Source organism: Stomoxys calcitrans, chromosome 1 (assembly GCF_963082655.1).
Source record: "Stomoxys calcitrans chromosome 1, idStoCalc2.1, whole genome shotgun sequence".
NCBI classification, from domain to species: Eukaryota; Metazoa; Arthropoda; class Insecta; order Diptera; family Muscidae; genus Stomoxys; species Stomoxys calcitrans.
The window spans coordinates 124,207,066-124,227,148 of NC_081552.1; the positions used below are offsets into that span (position 1 = coordinate 124,207,066).

Consider the following 20,083-nt stretch of genomic DNA (forward strand, 5'->3'; position numbering starts at 1 on the left):
ATTGTGCTCTTTGGGGGTATTTTGGGGAGGGGTGGTGCCACAAATACATGGTCCCACATTTGGATATCAGATTCGTAGTCTTCTCCCAAATACCTTTACTTGAGCCCCATATTGCGATTGTTACTTAATAATTGCTGTTTGTGGGTTTTTTTGGGGAAGGGGTAGACTCCCAGAAAATTGGTCCCGAAAATGGGTAACAATTTCGTACTCTACTCCCCAACACCTTTCATTTGAGTCGTGTTTTGGGGAGTGGGTGGTCCCCCAAACACACAGTCCTGAAATTATATCAGCATCGTGCTCTACTCTCAAATATCATTTGATATCTTCTCTCAAATATGATTTGATAATGTTGATATCAGATTCGTGGTCTATTCCCAAATACCTTTCATTTGAGCCCCACATTTTCATAGTCGGCAAACATGATCGGTTTGATTTTGCCCTGAAAATATATATCAGATTCGCGATGTACTCTAAAATACTTTTTATTTGATCCCATATTGCAATGGACAGCAATACGTCCTATTTGAGTGGTGTTATGTGGATGGGGTGGACCCGTGTGGGGCTCCTAAACACTAGGTCACATATTTAGATATCAGATTCGTATTCCACACTCAAATACCTTTTAGTTTAGCCCCATATTGCCATGGCCAGTAAATAAGTCCTGTTTGGGGGTGTTTTGGGGAAGGGGTGGACCCCCAGAAACTTGATCTCACATTTTGATATCAGATGTCTACATGGGAAATCTTATATCATGGTCGGTTAGTAGGCCACTGCAGCGCAGAGGTCAGCATGTTTGCCTATGACGCTGAACGCCTGAGTTCGAATCCTGGCACGACCATCAAAAAAATTTCAGCGGTGGTCATTCCCTCCTTATGGTGGCGACATTTGTGCGGAACTTTACTATCTAAAAACTTTTCCCCAAAGAGGTGTCTCAAATACCTTTTATTTAAGTCCCACATTACCATGGCCAGTAAATAAGACCTGTTTGGGGGTGTTTTGGGGAAGGGGTGGACCCCCAGAAACGTGGTCCCACATTTGAATATCAGATTCGTATTCTACTCGCAAATACCTTCAATTTGAGTCCCATATTGCTATGGTCGGTTAATACGTCCGATTTAGGGGTGTTTTGGGGCTTTGGTTGGTTCCCCTAGCACTTGGTCCGACAATTGGATATCAGATACGCTTTCTTATCCAAAATACCTTTCATTTGAGTCCCATATTGTCGTGATTGGTGTAAATATACCCATCCGAAATTTGGATACCAATTTTTTATTTTTAGAGTACTATATGAGAGCACACACAATTTCGCTTAAATCGCACCACCCATCTCCGAGATCTAGCGTTTCTGAAAATAAGGATAAGGGGGAGGGTCCGCCCCCCCTTCAGATATCAAAAAATGTAGTACCCTGTTTTCACCACGGGGTCAATATGTACCATCTGTGAAAATTTCAAGAAAATCGGTTCAGCCGTTTCTGAGTCTATACGGAACACACAAACAAACAAACATACACAAATTGATTTTTATAAATAAGATTGATAGATAAATAGTTTGCTCCTTCCAGACCAAACTACAAAATCGGTGAAAATTTCAAGAATATTGGTTTAGCCATTTTTGAGTCTATACGGAACAAACTAATTAACAAACCCACGAACAAACACAAATTCATTTACATATATACGAAGATATATCTACTTATGGATCTAACAATGCCTGATTTGGTGATGGTATTAGAAGGTGTTAACATACTTTCGGACAAACACCCGACAGCTGCGGTGGTAGCATCAGACCATAGCATGTTTTTTTCTCCTCCCATAAATGTGGGTGCCTTGGCACCTGTAGTCGAGAGCAATGCTTCAAGCGCACATTCAGTTATCAGACTAACAAATGAGGAAGAGACGGATAAAATAAAAGGGATGCACAGTTCGTCCCCAGCCTTAAAGTTAACGTCGTGTTTCCGATTCAGATTCAGACAGCTATAGTTTCAATGAAACAGTTATCGCATCGAATCAAGCGATGAGGATAGCAGGATGGTGGCAGAAATGAGCAATGTCTCATATGGATATGGATATGAATGGACGACGGTCTTCAACAAGGATATGGGCGGCAAAATCGCGACGGAACATATGATGGAAATCTTAGCCAAGCAAAACCAAGATTTTGTCATGGGGAAATGGGAGGTTTTCTGCAGGGAAGAGAGGTGACACTCCTTGTGGTGGACGTTGATTAAGCCTCCGTGAAAAGTTTGGCTAAGACTAAAGGCATGGCATACTTTTAAGATTGGAAGGACTAGGCAGTGCAGTGACAGAGAACACAATGCCGCCTAACGCAGATGGAGCCGACGATGAGACCATAACCTACTCCTAAGAAGCCCATTTACTCAAAATTTGGAAAACTATCTTCGCCTGGACTGGAACATCATGCAGTGCAGGGACAGTAGATTCAATACAGCCTAATGAACAGGGACCCGATGATGAAACCATTACCGACTTTCTCAAGATTCGGGAGACTAGGATAGGCAAAGATCTTTATATTAAAACATCACTCAGAGTAGTGACGGGAAACTAAATGCATCGTCTACCTCCTTCGGAGCGAGACAGCTACTCACGCTCTGATGGAGAAAATCAGCAAGGGGAAGATTCATATTGCCATAATTCAGGAGCCATGGACAATCCCGGAACAAAGTTTCTGGACTGAACCATATTAACTACCAATTATTATATGCTAACACTGGTGCTCGGCAGTCACAAAAACTTATATTAAATATTTTCTCCAGAGTTGTCAATGTCGGACTCAACAGTGAGGGGACAGGGAGACGGTGGAGCATGCCTAGAATCACTTTATCTGCCTGTCGAATCATCGACACCACCGCCCACGTCAGAGCTTCAACTGGAAAGCAAAACAAAAAGTAATGAGGTACTAATAGGGTGCGATACGAATTCTTACCACATTTCGTGGGGTAGCATCAACATTAATAAACGAGGCTAAGCTGTGGCAGAATTCTTGAATACTAACAACCTTATAACACTTAATATTGGTAACACCGCTACCATTGTTAATAGAATTAGGGAGGAATTTTTAGACGGTACAATATGTCCGGAAAATCTGATCGATAGATAGGTTGAAGAGAGGATGCAGATATTAATCTATCTACAAAACAAATGCTCTAACGTCTCACCACTTTCACCGCATGCCCTATACAAGCTATCACTTGCCGCACCGATTTTAAATAAGTGAGCTCGTAGTCCTATTTGTCCCGTTATGATTCCAATAGCTATACTGACCTCCTTCTTACTTCCTTTCAGTAATAGTCTCGTCTTCTCACGATCTGGATCCCTAATAGGATTTTCGTCGTCCTACCGACCATTTCGCTGTTCCACATCTCTGCTCGTAGGTGCGTATTATGGTCAGACAGTCTGAAATAGATCTCAGTCCCTGGGTTCTCAACGTAAACCCCCGGGCCCACTCTGTCCTCTAGCTTTGATCCATTCGTGTAACATTATCTTCCAGATGGCATTACTAGGGTTCCGTCAATCCAAGACTGTGCCGCTGACACAGTGCCTCACACTCGACCTCACAGGTATATCTGAAACCTCTTCCCTTCCTTTCAGGTTTCCTATCGCCGCAGTGGCTGTCTCACACTTAATCTGTATATCAATGGGTCGGATATCAAGAATAGTCTCCAGTGCCCTAGTAGACGTGTTCCTCATCGCTCCTCATATGCAAATACAACATGTTCTCTGAATCTGATGTATTGTCCTTAATAACGCTCCGGTAGAACCAGTGGACTATCCTCGGATTCAGGCCCCGTTTCGAGCCTACGGCCCGTCTACATAGTGCCCAATATCTATGAGTTTCCTGTCCAAGAGCACACCTATGTATTTGAACTTGTCAGATAGCGAAATCGTTTCCTTGAGGAAATGTTGTGCGTTAAATTGGTCCACCTTCGTCTTTCTCGTGAACAGGCATATATCAGTCTTCTCTGGGTTAAATTTGAGACATCTAGGTCTAGCCCAGTCATATGCCATATGCGAGACCCTTTTGGCCCTTCTGCATAGCTGGTTCGGATCCTTAACTTTTAGAAGCATTATAACATCGTCTCCGTAGCAGGCGGGCTCAAATCCCTCCTCAGTCAGCATCCGTAATAGGTCACTTATGGTGGTCACCCCACCACCCACCATAAAATGCTGCCTTGTACAACTTTCGCCCTTATATATATGTCATGGGACACACAATTTATCCACCTGTTCCTTAGCATATGATTTATCCAGTCTTTAAGGACCGGGTCCACCCGGTACTGGTCTAAGGATTGGATCAGTATGTCGGGCCGCACATTGTTGAAAGTCCCCTCGATGTCAATGGGTGTACGTTTTGCCATCGAAGGATTCTTCTATTTTATGGACAACCTCGTGTAGGGCAGGAGGTTGTCCATGCTGTTTGCTGACTTCAAGAGGGCGTTTTACAATGTGTGGACCGGCACATTGGTCCAATCTTAGAGCAGTACCGGGTGGGCCGGGTCTTTAGTGAGAGGGTAAACTACAATATGCTAAGGAACAGGCATGAATGGATTAAATAACATTACACGAATGGATCAAAGCTAAAGGACAGAGTGGGCTTGGGGGACTATATTGAGAGCGCATGGACTGAGATCTGTTTTGGGCTGCCTGACCATAATACGGTCCTGTAGGCGGAGATCCGGGCGTTCACGGAATGCGTGAGGTAGTGTGGTGCTAATGCGAGAACGTGGAGTGTGAACATCTTTACGAACAGTTAAATGCCCATAAGGGCAGTAACAACCAGGACGGTAAAGTCACACTTACAGTCTTGCAGTGTAAGAATGAGATTTACGAGTTCTCAGAGGATGGCACAATCCGCAAAGATTTGGTACCTAACGGAGTAAGAGGAATGAAAGGGCGGACGATTTGGCAATAGAGACCAGAGGACAGAGGATATTTTATTTTATAGAACCCTTGAGCGGAGCTGACGTTTTTTTATTTCAGTCCGCAAGAATTTTCCTGTACCTCGTAATAGGTCATTATTTTTGGAAGAAATATTTAAGTCATTCCAGGAAAACTGCGATAGTGGTATCCATTAGGCGGTTGATGATCTGCGTCTGTTTCCAGTGGAGCGGCAGATCTAGAGCCTGAGAGTAGGCTTAGAATGGACTCCAAAGACCCAACAGCTGTGGTGATGGTATCGGGCCGTAGCATGTTGTCTGCTACTGAAAACTCGACTGGTGGAGCGGCTGCTCCAGGCTCTACTATCCGACAGACGACTAGTCAGCAGGGGCTTTTGACAAAGACACCTGGTCCGAGTCTTAAGGACAAGGCCGAACCTATTCTTTCTGCCTATAATTTGCCTAGGCCATCGTCCTTCCCCGGCAAACCAACATGCTCTTTAAGAGGTTGGAATAATGGAAGAAGCATTGCTCTCAGGTTTGGTGCGAATGATACTAAGACTTTCACCAATAGGGTGAGAGACTCCCTAAATTGGACTCGGGAATTCGCTGCACAGGCTGCCCCAAAGACTCCACGCCTGGATTAGGAAACTGCACAGCAGTCAGCCAAATGGTTGCGGTCACCTGAAGGGCAGAGCAACAGTATGATGGGTCCAAGAGCCTTTGCTAATGTCGCTAAGGACAGTTTGGTGATGGCAGTTGTCGACAAGGAGAAGAACAGGGCTGCATACATAAGAATAATTGGAGTGGGATAGTCAGTGGACTGTCATCAGTATACGCCGATGTCCTTGCGGAATTTCGTAGGTTTCCTCCAGTTTGTGAGATGCAGGCTGGTATCGGGCCGATGAAGACAAATTGCTCAATTAAAATGTATCGTTGAGCGCAAAAAAGATTGGTAAGATCTGGCAGGTGCAGCACTAGGTTTAGTCAAGAAGGAAGATATTCCTTCTCGACCAATGGCGCATGCTTGGGAATCAAGGATTCCTTCAGATCCTGATTCAATACTTGGAAGACTAAGGAAATGTAATCCCAATCTTTCAACCATCGACTGGAAGATTGGTAGATTAGATGAGGCTGATGGTGACCGGAGACATGTAGTATTCGTACTCAACTGCGACTGTCTCGCAGATCTCTACATCTCTGATGGGGTTGTATCTTACGGATTCAACAAGTTGAAACTAAAGGTCTATAGAAGCGGTGGGGTTGGGGAATCAGGAGACGACTCAGCAGTTGTTGCTGAATCACTAAGGAATGGCGGATTGCAGGAGACTGAAAATCCCCCTGCCGCAATCGAGATCTCCATCATTGTAAAACCGCTTCGGCGGCACTAAAGGTCCTCCTCATGGCAGGGAGATTTGACGTGGTTCTTATCCAGGAACCATGGGTGTGTGGAGAAATGGTTCGTGGACTACGAATTCTGGGATTTAAACTACTCAAGGGTATGGGGAATGGGAGACACAGAGACTGTATTCTTGTAAAGAGTAGTGTTAATGTTTCTCTTCTTCCGTCGCTAAGCACTGAAGATTTAATAGCAGCCGGTCTTGAAATAAACAAATCTCAATACTGGTTGGCTTCCTTATATATGGCACACGATTCAGAGATGCTGCCTTTAAACCTTAAGCCGCAGGTTGAAGCCGCTTCTGTAGGGAAGAAGTGCCTCATTGAAGGAAGTGATGCTAATGCACATGACCGGATATGCGGAAGTTCGGATGTAAACGGGAAGGATGAGCTGCTTATCGAATATGTTATAAGCGATTTGTTATAAAGGGGATAAATCGACTTTTATTACTAAGAACAGGCAGGAGGAACTAGATATTACCTTTGTATCAGAAGATGTAAGTCAAAGAATATGAGACTGGGATTTGTTGGATGACCACAGCTTCTCTGGTCATAGCTATATTAGTTGCAGCCTTGGAGAAAATACTGCAAAAGGGCTACAATTTCGGCTCAAATTCTGCACGTCTATCCCTTCTAGAACAGAAAAGTAAGTTGAAACTACGGAGGATATAGACATTGTAGTTAATCAGATCACGAAGGCCCAGAATAACTCGCTTGTGTCAGCATATAATAGTGCGAATCCAAGGGGCAAACAGCGACCGCCATGGTGAACCTCAGAGCTGGTTGGTCTAAGGAGGGCTGCAGAAAACAGTTCCACAGAGCGAAAGCCACCACACGACTGGGACATCTATAAGGCTGAGCTAAGAAAATACAATATAAGAGCGAGCTGAGAAAGCCTCAGAACAAATGCAAGGTAGAATTCTGGAGCTCCGTGGGGGATACATTGGAGGCCTCTAGGCTAAGGAAGATTAAGTCCTCGGGACCTATTGCGGTGGCGTATATTCAGAAGTCAGAGAATGTATGGACAATGTCTAGTGAGGAAACACTAGAACTTCACGTTGATACACATTTGCCAGGAAATTCTCCAACGGACAACGTTGCGCCAGAAGAGGCCGCCGACGAAAGTATACCAGTAACAATGTATACGTCGGAGCCTATTAGGGAAATTGTGTCTGAACCAAAAATCCTTTGGGCCATAAGAAGTTTCGACTCCATTAAGTCGCCAGGCCCTGATGATGTATCACCGGTTGAATTACAAGTTCCTTGGCTTACGGAGATATACTCTGCTTGCATCAGAATGTCATATATACCTATGGGATGGAGGGACACGGAGGTCATTTTCATTCCGAAAGCAGGAAAACCCTATTTTGACCCAATAGTTTGTATACATTTAACTTGTCTTCGGTCTTTATTTTAGTCTTTGTCCTACTAAATAAACTACCTACGGTATTCTCACTTTTGAATGCTAGCCTAAAGTTATTCTTGTCATATATGTCCGAGTTATTAAGGCGTTCTGAATACCCAGGTAGGTATGTCGATGATTTGAATATTTTTTTCGGTGAATTGTCCCTTTCCGTGTTTGTGTCTGTTTCTTTTACGTGTTTTGTCAGACTAGTTGTGTTGTTGGGAAACTAATTTAATTTTAATATATGGCGAATTTTCTTTTCGTTTCCTTATGAAATATTGTGTCGCTTGTTTTAAAAACTCTGTTTATAAAATGTGTTGCGTATTAATCTTTATTCTCCTGAGATGTTTGGACTGGAAGTTGATATATCTTCCTGAAGCCGCATCTTTTTGAAACCAGTTTAATTTGATTTGGGTTTCGTGTCTGCACACCATTGTGTCAAGATATGGTAATTTGTTGTCCTTCTCGTATTCCATTGTAAATTGTATTTGCTTGTCAAATGCGTTGATCACCATGAATGTATTCTCCAGTTCGTTTTCTCTATGACGCAAAATATATCGTCCACATATTTCGTCAAGAATTTTGGTTTCTTAGTCAGTTTTCTTATCGAAACGTCCAATAATTCCTCCATTATAACATCCGCAATTCTGGGTTATACGGGGGATCCCATTGGCATACCTGTTCTCTGTTCGTACACTTTATCGTTGTATGTGAAGTATCTTGGAATCTTTGTATGTTTATCCACGGTAATGCATTTCTCCTTGATTGTTTTTATACCCACCACCGAAGGATGGAGGTATATTCATTTTGTCATTCCATTTGCAACACATCGAAATACCCATTTACGACCCTATATTAAAGTATATATATTCCTGATCAGCGTAAAAATCTAAGACGATCTAGCCATGTCCGTCCGTCTGTCCGTGTGTCTGTTGAAATCACGCTACAGTCTTTAAAAATAGAGCTATTGAGCTGAAACTTTGCACAGATTCTTTTCTTGTCCATAAGCAGGATAAGTTCGAAGATGGGCTATATCTTCATAAAGCCCCCATATAGACCGTCCGCCGATTTAGGGTCTTAGGCCCATGAAAGCCACTTTTATTATCCAATTTTGCTGAAATTTGGGACAGTGAGTTGTGTTAGGCCCATCGACAATTTTCTACAACTTGGTCCAAATCGGTCCAGATGTGGATATAGCTGCCTGATAGACCAATATCTTGATTTAAAGTCTTGGCGTATTTATAATCCGATTTCACTGAAATTTTACACAGTGACTTATGTTATGCTTTTCGACATCCGTGTCGCTTATGGTTCACATCGGTTTATTTTTAGATATAGCTACAAAAAAGAGCAATATTTTGCTATACACAATTGAACAATGACTTATACTTATTAGGTCCAAATCGGAACATATTTCGATATAGCTGCTATGGGGCATAAGGTATGAATTTTTCACCGAATTTTGACGAAAGGTGGTTTACATATATTTCCGAGGTGGTGGGTTTTCAAAGTTCGGCCCGGCCGAACTTAACGCCTTTTTATTTGTTATTGCTAAGTTGACTGATACGCTTGGATATAATAACACGACATTGAACGAAACTAATAGTTACATGCTGCTATGTTATTTTAATTTATTTATTTTCCGTTTTCATTGGTATGTAGCATATAATTGGCCATTTAGGCTAGTTATATTTAAATTAATTTAATTATTTTAAAGTTACTTCAACTAATGGTGTTTTTATTTTGTTTTCATTTAAGATATTCGATACGTAAATCAAAACTGCAGGTCACCGTGGCTTTTTCCAGCAATCCAGAGTCAAAGGATACAGATAATAACTCATCTTTAAAACAAAAAAACGTTTTAGATAATTCATTTATACATACTAATACAAAGTGAAGTGCAAGTGTTTTATCAAACAATCAAATTTGTTGTTTAACTTGACTAAAACTTAAAAAAAGGTTCATTATTGAAAGTTCACATTTTTGATTGAGCTAAAATTTTACGTGTGAAATAATAACATATTTGCGATAAAACAATAATTATGTTAATTAATACAACTTTTAAAATTATTTGGGTAAAATTTTTGATGGTAAGTAAAGTGTGATTCGATAGTACGATCCATTTAAAAAATGTGTGAAGATTATTTCATGCAAATGTTTGGACTGCGCCCCAACTCTTTCCAACATTTTGGAGGGTATCTGACGAGTAAATGCTTCAATGTTGTCTTCCAACGCGTCACTTCAAGCGTGCTTGCCTGTATAGACATAGTAAACCGCACGATCTAGGCGGCCAATTAACCGGTCCCGAACGTGAAATAAAATGTTCACCGAACTCGCCTCTTAATAAGTCCATTGTTACACGTGCTGTGAGGTATGTGGCACCGTGTTGTTGAAGCCACATGTCATGCAAGTCAAGCTCTTGCATATTGGGCAAAAAAAAGATTGGATATCATCTCACGGCAGCGCTCACCATTCACAGTAACGTTTGCATCATCTGTAGAAATACGGTCCAATGCCACCAGCCCATAAACCGCATCAAACTGTGACTTTTTCTGGATGCATTGGTAGCTTTTGCAATGTTTCTGATTGATCTTCACTCCAAAATCGACAATTCTGCTTATTATGTATCCATTGAGCCAAAACGAGCTTCGTCGATGGAATGGAAGAAGCGCGCCATGAACTTTCTTAACGAAGCACGCATTTTGATAGTTAAATTCAATCATTTGCAAGCGTTGTTCGTTTTTAAGACTCGTAGTTAAATAATAGACCAAACTGAAGATGTTTGACAGCGATACAACGTGAGTGAGCTGTTTAAACCAGTGTTTTCAAAAAGATAATAGCTAAAAAATCACCTAGTTATTTCTAATACCTAATGCAAATATAACCTTATTTTTATACCCTCCATTATAGGATGGCGGGTATACTAATTTCGTCATTCTGTTTGTAACTACTCGAAATATTCGTCTGAGACCCCATAAAGTTTATATATTCTTGATCGTCGCGACATTTTATGTCGATCTAGCCATCTGTCTGTCTGTCGAAAGCACGCTAACTTCCGAAGGAGTAAAGGTAGCCACTTGAAATTTTGCACAAATACTTCTTATTAGTGTAGGTCGGTTGGTATTGTAAATAGGTCATATCGGTTCATAACCTGATATAGCTGTCATATAAACCGGTCTTGGGTCTTGATTTCTTGAGCCTCTAGAGTGCGCAATTCTTATCCGATTGGAATGAAATTTTGTACGACGTGTTTTGTTATGATATCCAACAACTGAGCCAAGTATGGTTCAAATCGGTCCATAACCTGATATAGCTGTCATATAAACCGATCTTGGGTCTTGATTTCTTGAGCCTCTAGAGTGCGCAATTCTTATCCGATGTGAATGAAATTTTGCTCGACGTGTTTTGTTATGATATCCAACAACTGTGGCAAGTATGTTTGAAATCGGTTCATAACCTGATATAGCCGTCATATAAACAGATCTGGGTACTTGATTTCTTGAGCCTCTAGAGGGCGCAATTCTTATCCGATTGGAATGAAATTTTGCTCGACGTGTTTTGTTATGATATCCAACAACTGTGGCAAGTATGTTTGAAATCGGTTCATAACCTGATATAGCCGTCATATAAACAGATCTAGGGACTTGACTTCTTGAGCTTCTAGAGGGCGCAATTCCTATCCGATTTGGCTGAAATTTTGCATGACGTATTTTATTTTTACTTTCAATAAGGTTCAATAAGGTTCAAATCGGTTCATAATCCGATATAGCTGCCATATAAACCAATCTTGGATTGACTTCTTGAGCCTCTAGAGGTCGCAATTATTATCCGAATTGCCTGAAAGCTTGTACGACGGATCCTCTCATGACCATCAACATAGGTGTTTATTATGATCTGAATCGGTCTATAGCCCAATATAGCTCCCATATAAATCGATCTCTCTATTTTGCTTCTTGAGCCCCCAAAGGGCGCAATTTTTATTCGAATTGGCTGACATTTTACACAGGTCTCCAACATATTATTTAATTGTTGTCCAAACCGGACCATATCTTGATATCGCTCTAATAGCAGAGCAAATCGGCATCTCTTGCCTAAGAAGAGATGCCGGGAGAAGAACTCGACAAATGCAATCCATGGTGGAGGGTATCTAAGATTCGGCCCGGCCGAACTTAGCACGCTTTTACTTGTTATTTATCATCCTTATACCTGATACGTTGAAATTAATTTTCATAAAAGAGGAAAAAGAGAATAGTTAAAAAAACACATGACTATTTTCAAATTTTATGTAATAAATTAAGGATTATCATACGACAAATTTTTATGAAATTGGTTTTAAATCGCAAAAGAATTTTTCTGCTTATTATGTTCAAAACATTGAAATTGAGTTCAGATATCCCAACTCCTAGAAAATTTCAATTAGATTTTAGGTCATTCGTATATACATAAAATATAGGGAATTGTGTTCACTAAACGGGACAAAAAAAATCTTAAGCGCCAAATCATGGTTAATGTTACTACCTTTTAGTTCAATTTCCATCATTTGGGGTTCACTTTTATTGAGTGTAACCTTATTTGGCTCCAAAGCAGGGCAATTTTTATCCATTATCCTTTAAAGGATAAAGTCTGTAAAGAGATACAGGGCAAAGAACTTGATCTTTATATACTTTTTAGTAAAAGTTATATTTTTATATTATTTTTTATGGATTAAATTAATTCTAACGACTTCATTCACAAAACTTAACGAAGCCTTAAAATAGGTATATTTGACAGTGCTATAAAGAAAATGTGGCAAATAAACCTATTTAAACATACGGTTTTTGAATACCGGTGCACACATTTTTAATTTTCTTCCAAAGAGTATTTTAGTCTCTGCTCAAGGGTGTAAATCTGTTGTGCTTCCGGTATAAGCGCTGAAATTTTTAATTGTTTCACGAGCGAAATTCGTCAGTAATCATGGTTTTGTTTCCATACCAAAAGACGGGTTTTTCTCTGCATTTATTATTTTATATTTTTATCGCAAATAAATTAAATAACAATAAGTAAAAGCATGCTAAGTTCGGCTGAGCCGAATCTTGGAAACCCACCACCATGGATTCTGCTAAAATATAGGAGCCAGGGACTTAGCCAGGATATATAATATAATATATATATATATATATATATTTTTTTTTTTGATTCCAGAATACGTTATTCTTGACACGGGAGATGTCCTAGGAAAAGAAAAAAATCTTATTATATGTTCGAAGGAAGCATTATATAATTCGTTTAATAAAATACATTATTTAACAATGTATTTGGAATGAATTTTATGACTAATGCATAATAATTTTTATAATTTTATAAAAAATCTAATTATTTATCCCCCGAAATATCTGACATAATTTATTCTGCTAAATGCAAAAATAGCAAAAATTCAGTTTAATTATTAAATATAGTATTAACATTTTAAACACCGTTATTACTTTGGGAAAGTTTGCTTTTTTGGAGGCGAGAATTTATTCGGAAGATCGGTCTATATGGCAATTACACCCAAATATGGTCGATTTAGGATGTATCTGGCAAAGATGTGAGGGCTGTAATACAACTCAACAAAATGATGTCAAAGACACGCCTATTGTTAGCCAATGGAAAAAGCCAAAAATGGTCCGATTTAGATGAAAAATGCAATCTACACAATACAAAGCACAAAAAATCATGTTTGTTTTTGACGCGACAAGAAGGCAACAACAGATAACGGAGTTCCAAAATGAAGATTAATCGTCCCTCTCAAAAACATAACATTCCAACTTCATTTGATATGGTATAACACTCGGTAATCAATGTCCAAGTTTTGCCAAATTCAGTTACCTCCATCTAGGGAGCTTGGAATTTTTGTAAACATGCAATTTGACTCGTTGAATTTCATTTAAGATTTCAATGTAAAAAGATTTTCTTAGAAGAAAATCAGGAATTCAAAATGCATATTTTAAAATATTTTAAACAATATTTCACTGTGCCCAAATCTACGGTCAAAGCCAACAGAACTAACAAATTACTACTAGAAATTTCTTCACTTAATTACTATTAGCTCCGTATCAGTCGACTTAAATACTGTATTTTAAATTATGGAATTCCAAGAAAAAAAAACGAAATGGTTTTATTTGAAATATTTATTTTAAAATGTAAATTAACCTGGGTGATTATTTCGGGGTTTTAAAATTGTGTTTCCGAGTCCTTAAAATTTTTCGTTTTATTGTTGATGAAATTCAAATAATTTATAGTTAAATATTACTATTTTTTGAAAATGTTTTTCAGTTTTTTTGTTTTTTTTCGGAAAAATTTTATAAAAATATTCCATAAAGATTTGAGCTTAAAGAAAATTTTAATGACTTTTTGCTTAAAAAACAAAAATTTTATCTTTTGAAAAAAATACATTGCGATTTGGTCTTTAAAAGAAATGCTTTAACCCAAACGACGAAAAATACCCAGGAATAGAGTTGCATTAGTAAAATTCTAGCTCAAGTTAAGAAAAAGGTATCGTAATGTAATTTTTATCGGCGTAAATTGAATGACTGAAACCAGATACAACAATTTTTCCCGCCATGTTTTGAGGAAAATTGGCTTGCCGAAAGTCTGCAATTTTTATATCCCAAAAATAAAACGAAAAAATTTCTCAAAATTCTTAGGATTCCGATTGTTGGAGTCCGTTCTAATGTTTCGTTACATTTGATTGTTTTTATTTGAAAAAAAAAATATTATAGCAATGATCCTACTGCGATTTTATGTCAAAATCAATAAATCTAACTTTCTTCGTCAAATGGTCATATTATAATATTAAACTTAAAATATTAAGAAAATTACTAAAATTCAAAATATATAAAATAGAATTTAAGGGAGAATTTATATAGACATAGCAATCTACGTCAATATAAATTCTCTAAATTATAAATACATAAAATTTTATCAAAATTGGACAACGGAATCGAGGGTCAGCCATAATGTGTTAAAATGTTGTCTTTTAAAATATATCAATAAATATTTTGGGAAATTGTTTGGGATAGATAAATGTTTATACAAAATGTAGCGCAAAATTTTATTGAGATTGTTCTCGATGTTAAGTTGGCTTTAGAGAGACTTTCGCCGAAATTTTAGTCTTAAAAAAAAAAATTTTTTTTGATAAAAAATTTTGTGTTTAGATTAAATTTATACATGAAATTTAGCAATTTTAAAAAAAGTTACTGAAATTTTCTATTTAGAAAAAATTTAATTTACTACGTCCCTGATGGGAGCTATATCTAGTTATAGACCGAATTGGACCGTACGTGGCGCAGTTATTGAGAGTCATAACAGAACACTATATGCAAAATTTCAGCCAAATCGGATGAAATTCGCGGCGAGTAAGGGCTCAAGAAGTCAAATCGGGAGAAGGGTTTATATGTAAACTATATCATGTTCTTGACCGATTTGAACCGTACTTGGCACAGTTGTTGGAAGTCGTAACTTCGGATAAAATTGTGGCTTCCATGGGCTCAAGAAGTAAAATCGGGAGATCGGTTTATATGGGAGCTATATCCAAATCTGAACCGATGTGGCCCATTTGCAATCCCTACGACCTACATCAATATAAAGTGTCTGTGCAAAATTTTAAATGGTTAGCTCTACGCGTTCGACCGCTACCGTGATTTCGACAGACGGACGGACGGACATGGCTAGTTCGAATCATAACTTTGAGACGATCAAGAATATATATACTTTAAGGGGTCCTAAATCAATATTTCGAAGTGTTTCAAACGGAATTACTAGATTAGTATACCCATATCCTATGGCGGTGGATATAAAAAGAAATAACTAACGATTGAAACCAGCAAAACAAATGGTAACTATAATGGCAAGGGTTGCAAAAGATATTTTGTAATTTTTCTCACTATAAGCAGAATACTACTTTGTCGCTTATTTTTCTCCAATATTTGGCTTCCTTTTTTTTAATATCGAGTTTGACCGCAAGTGGGAAGCTGAACGGAACACTTTGTTTATTTGCGTTCGTTCCCATGCCACTCACACCCACACCAGCCGACCGAGGCGGCCACTTCCCATTACATAGGGATGCGTACACCCCATAGTCTGAACTATGGAGGGTTAGACCTGTTAAAAGCTAAAGTTAGATCAAAATCTAAAGCAACTTAGATATTACACAACAATGAAAGGACAACAATATGAACAGTCTTCTCTGGCAACATCTACAACAAACTACAGAGTCGGTGAAGGATATACAACAATAAATTTTTTTATATACAATACATCACACAAAGACCGAAACAGATTGTTTATTTCGTAATTAGATCTCACTAAAGGTAGTCAAAGTGGTATGTTATGCCTAGTATTTCGGAGAGGAATATTAAAAGAAGAAATTCAGCCGAATTCCATGGTCTGACTCAATCCTATCTGAGTAGCACTTGTACTCAAAACCACACTACCATATTCCAATGTAGGCCGGACTAAGCTTGTAAACACACAAATAACACAACCGTATTCCTATGTAGGCCCGACTAAGCTTGTAAAGAAACGCTTGGACACATAAGGATCATCAAACTCCTTGGACCACCGTTTTATAAAACCCAATAACGACTTTGCCTTGAGTCAATGATTGCAATTGATGCACGAGTCAATGTGCAAATTAAACCGTAATCTACCACCCAAAATAACACAACCGTATTCCAATGTAGGCCCGACTAAGCTTGTAAAGAAACGCTTGGACACATAAGGATCATCAAACTCCTTGGACCACCGTTTTATAAAACCCAATAACGACTTTGCCTTGAGTCAATGATTGCAATTGATGCACGAGTCAATGTGCAAATTAAACCGTAATCTACCACCCAAAATAACACCAAGATCAGTAAAGGAATCTACATTATTCAATTCAAAAGAACTTATATAATAGTCACCTAGAATAGGTCTAACCCTAAAAAGATATAACTTCTTGCACTTTTTAAGATTAAACATCATGCCATTAACACTGCACAAGTCCACCAGAGAGTGCATATCGCTCTGCAAGCACAATGACCGATCTGGAGTATCCAAACTACAAAACAGCTTCACATCATCTGCGAACATTAAAATCTTTGAAGACTGACTAACTGATGGAAGATCATTCCAGTAAAGAACGAAAAGCAATGGACCTAAACGGCTGCCCTGTGGAACACCAGAATAAGCAGCTATATCCTTGGAAAGAATATTATTAAAATAAACTTTCAGTGAACGGTCTTGTAAATAAGAAGCGATTAAATTCAAAAGAACAGATGAAGAACCCATCATTTCAATGTCACCTCTCTAACGTAACCTACCACCCAATAGCTCTGATTCTGTGTACGTTCGTTGAGCCTTCCCCTCTAACAGTTTAACACAAACTTGGACATTCGCACTCTACTAAATAAATTTTAATCTATGTCAAAGATAGCCACTTAAACTACCTGAAAAGCCTATCTAATTAATATATTGGTATATCGGTAATATAGTCCCATATAATTTAATATTTAAAGATTATTTCATGAAAACGTTGACCTGACTGCGCCTAAAATGGTCCATCTACTTAGTCCAATTTTGGCATACTCCTTCCAACATTTCGGCCGGTATCTCACGAATAAATGCTTCAATGTTGCCTTCCAATGCGTCAATTGAATCGGGCTGTATTTACATGAGCTTTAACATAGCTACACAATATGTAAATTTTTACGCGTAGGTGTGGCACCGTCTTGTTGAAACCACATGTCATGCAAGTGAAGCTCTTGCATTTTGTGCAAAAAAGTTGGATATCATCTCAGGGTAGCGCTCACCGTTCACAGTTATGTTACGATTCGCATCATCTTTGAAGAAGTACGGTGATGATGCCAATTATGCCACCAGCCCATAAATTGGTAGATCTTGCAAAGCTTCTGGTTGATCTTTACTCCAAAATCGACAATTCTTCTCATTTACGTACCCATTGAGCCAAAAATTAGCTTCGTCGTAAAATGGAAGAAGCTCGCAATGAACTTTCTTAATAAATCACACATTTTCATAATAAAATTTAAAATTTTGCAAACGTTGTTCGTTTGTAAGACGATTCTTGGTTAAATTATAGCCAAACTGAAGATGTTTGACAGTGAAACAAAACACGAAACAGCGTTAACTGTTTAAACCAGTGTTGCCAAAAAGATAGAAGCTAAAAAATCACCCTTTACTATGTATGTATGTTCATTTCAGCAATGGTGGCAAGTGTGGTAAAAGCAAACATCAATACAGCTATGGTGCCAATGATGCCAATCAACCGTGTAACTTCAAATTCATTATGAAAAGAAACCGTGTAAAAAAGAGTTGAGTGTACTCTATATTTCGCACTACCCTGCATGCAACCACGCACTTCTTGCTGAGTTCACTAGCAATCAAGGGTTCATTCAATCGGTTTTTGCAACCCTTTAGTGTTATTTGTTAGTGTATTGTAGTTTTGATGACTTTTTCCCTTGCCTATAAATTTGGAATCACGAGTTCTGCAAAATCCTCAAATTAAACCTAATTTCTAGGTTGATAAATCAACCGGCTTTATCTTAAAAACGTTTTATTAAACCGGTTTGAATTTTGACATTTTTAGAAAATTGGTTACTTTTTATAAAAGTGAAAAAGTAGAAAACAAAACTCTTTTAAGACGAAATTTCAATCAATTTTACTTATAGATTTTTTTTTTAAATTAGCAAGACAACATTTTTATGATTTTTTTGAAGTCAAATTTTCTCAAAATACAATTTTTTAGGGTTTAACTTGCTGTAGTTGCCATCTTTTTCAAAAAATTTATTAATTATCTTCCTATGCGAAGACTCCATGAGTCGCAAGCTAGACGAAATAAACTAGGCGTAAAAATATTAAACACTACCAGATGCATGAAATTCTGGGCAGAACAATTACATGTAACTCAGACCGCTAACCGCTCAGAAAAAAATTGTTTAACCCTCATCTCTATCCTATACATAACCATCAGTGGTGAACAAAATATTGCAAATTAATTTTATCTGGCAATATTTGTATGATTACAATCTTCAACTTGGTTAAATTTTGCCGTTTCTCTAGAGTGTATATTATTAGCAGTATACACATTTTATTTAATCATTCTATGAATTGGTTTGATTTCACCTATACATAACCAATAATTTTGAAAACGAAATTAAACTTCGAATCCCACTTACGATAATAATCACGAACTTCTTATGAAAATTAAGATACATGTACACCAAATCCATAGCTGATAGTCAGTTTATAACCATTCAATGCAAAGTAACAGGTATATGGCAAATGTTGGTATTGCCTATCCTATACATAACCAGTGGTGGTGAAAAAAGCTGAAGAAATGAGATTTAAACTGGCAGTGCATGTGTGATAATAATCACCAACTTGTGCTCACGAATAAATATCACCTTATCCGCATCTGATGGCGGCACATAACCAATGGTGGTGAAAACGAACGTATAACTGACATAAACAATGAGTGAGTGCACCCCATTTTGGTGGAAACACTACACATTGTGCGTACTTTTATGTATGGATGTGTGCATTCACACTGGATTATAATCATTCCCCAAATTTATAAATTTCGGGATATGTACTGTAATACTGCATTAGAAGCACTGGCAACGACAGAGAAAAATAGTTTGTGGTAGCCGTGTCGTTCAATCAGTAATTTTTTTTATATGTCAAACAATGAACGGATTTTCTAAATATTAGTTTCATCCTCATACGGTAATCAATGTTACTGAATTAGGCCAGAGCGTCAACGAAAAGTTTTTTTGTTCATAAAAGTGGGATCACATGGTGGTTAATACTTGATTTTGTATGCATGAAAATTGTTTGATGTGCCAACATCAGTTTGTTGTATAATAATTAATGCAATTAAAAAAAAATAAATGGCAAAATTGTTCGACATAAGTGTGAATGCCAACTATCTGAGGACTGTTTTAAAGGTGTTTTGATATTGCTAATTGATATCTCAACCAGACGTTCAAGAGGGGTTTTTCGACAAAAAAATATTAACTCCATAAATAAAGTTAATTTTTCGGAAAAGCAAAGTCAATGCCTAGTCTTACTGTGAACTTTTATGAGCTACAGTTTCTTTTCATCATTAAAACTAAAACTGAATAATCAGACAAATACTAAGTTTTTCGTACAAAGGGTAGATAAAATCATTTTCAGAGAACATGTACTCGTACGTATACAAAAGTGAGCTTTCTTCATATGACCCTTTCAAGCTAGGTGCGAGTTCAGCTGTTTTGTGATACTAAGTTTCACCATGAATGGTGAAATTATTAAATGAAACATTTTTCTCTAGCAGTACTTTATGAGTTTCACAGTGAAATGCTTAACTATAAGAGGGAAGAAAATG

At 38.0% G+C, this 20,083-nt stretch overlaps 1 protein-coding gene across 1 annotated transcript in view; it reads left to right on the plus strand.

Moving 5' to 3' along the window:
* The first annotated feature begins 19,353 nt into the window (after positions 1 to 19,353).
* LOC106093249 (zinc finger protein 2) overlaps positions 19,354 to 20,083 on the plus strand; it is a 147,576-nt gene continuing 146,846 nt past the window's right edge. The window contains exon 1 of the mRNA XM_059360796.1: positions 19,354 to 19,443. The gene's annotated coding sequence lies outside the window, so the exon portion shown is untranslated. The remainder of the gene's footprint in view (positions 19,444 to 20,083) is intronic.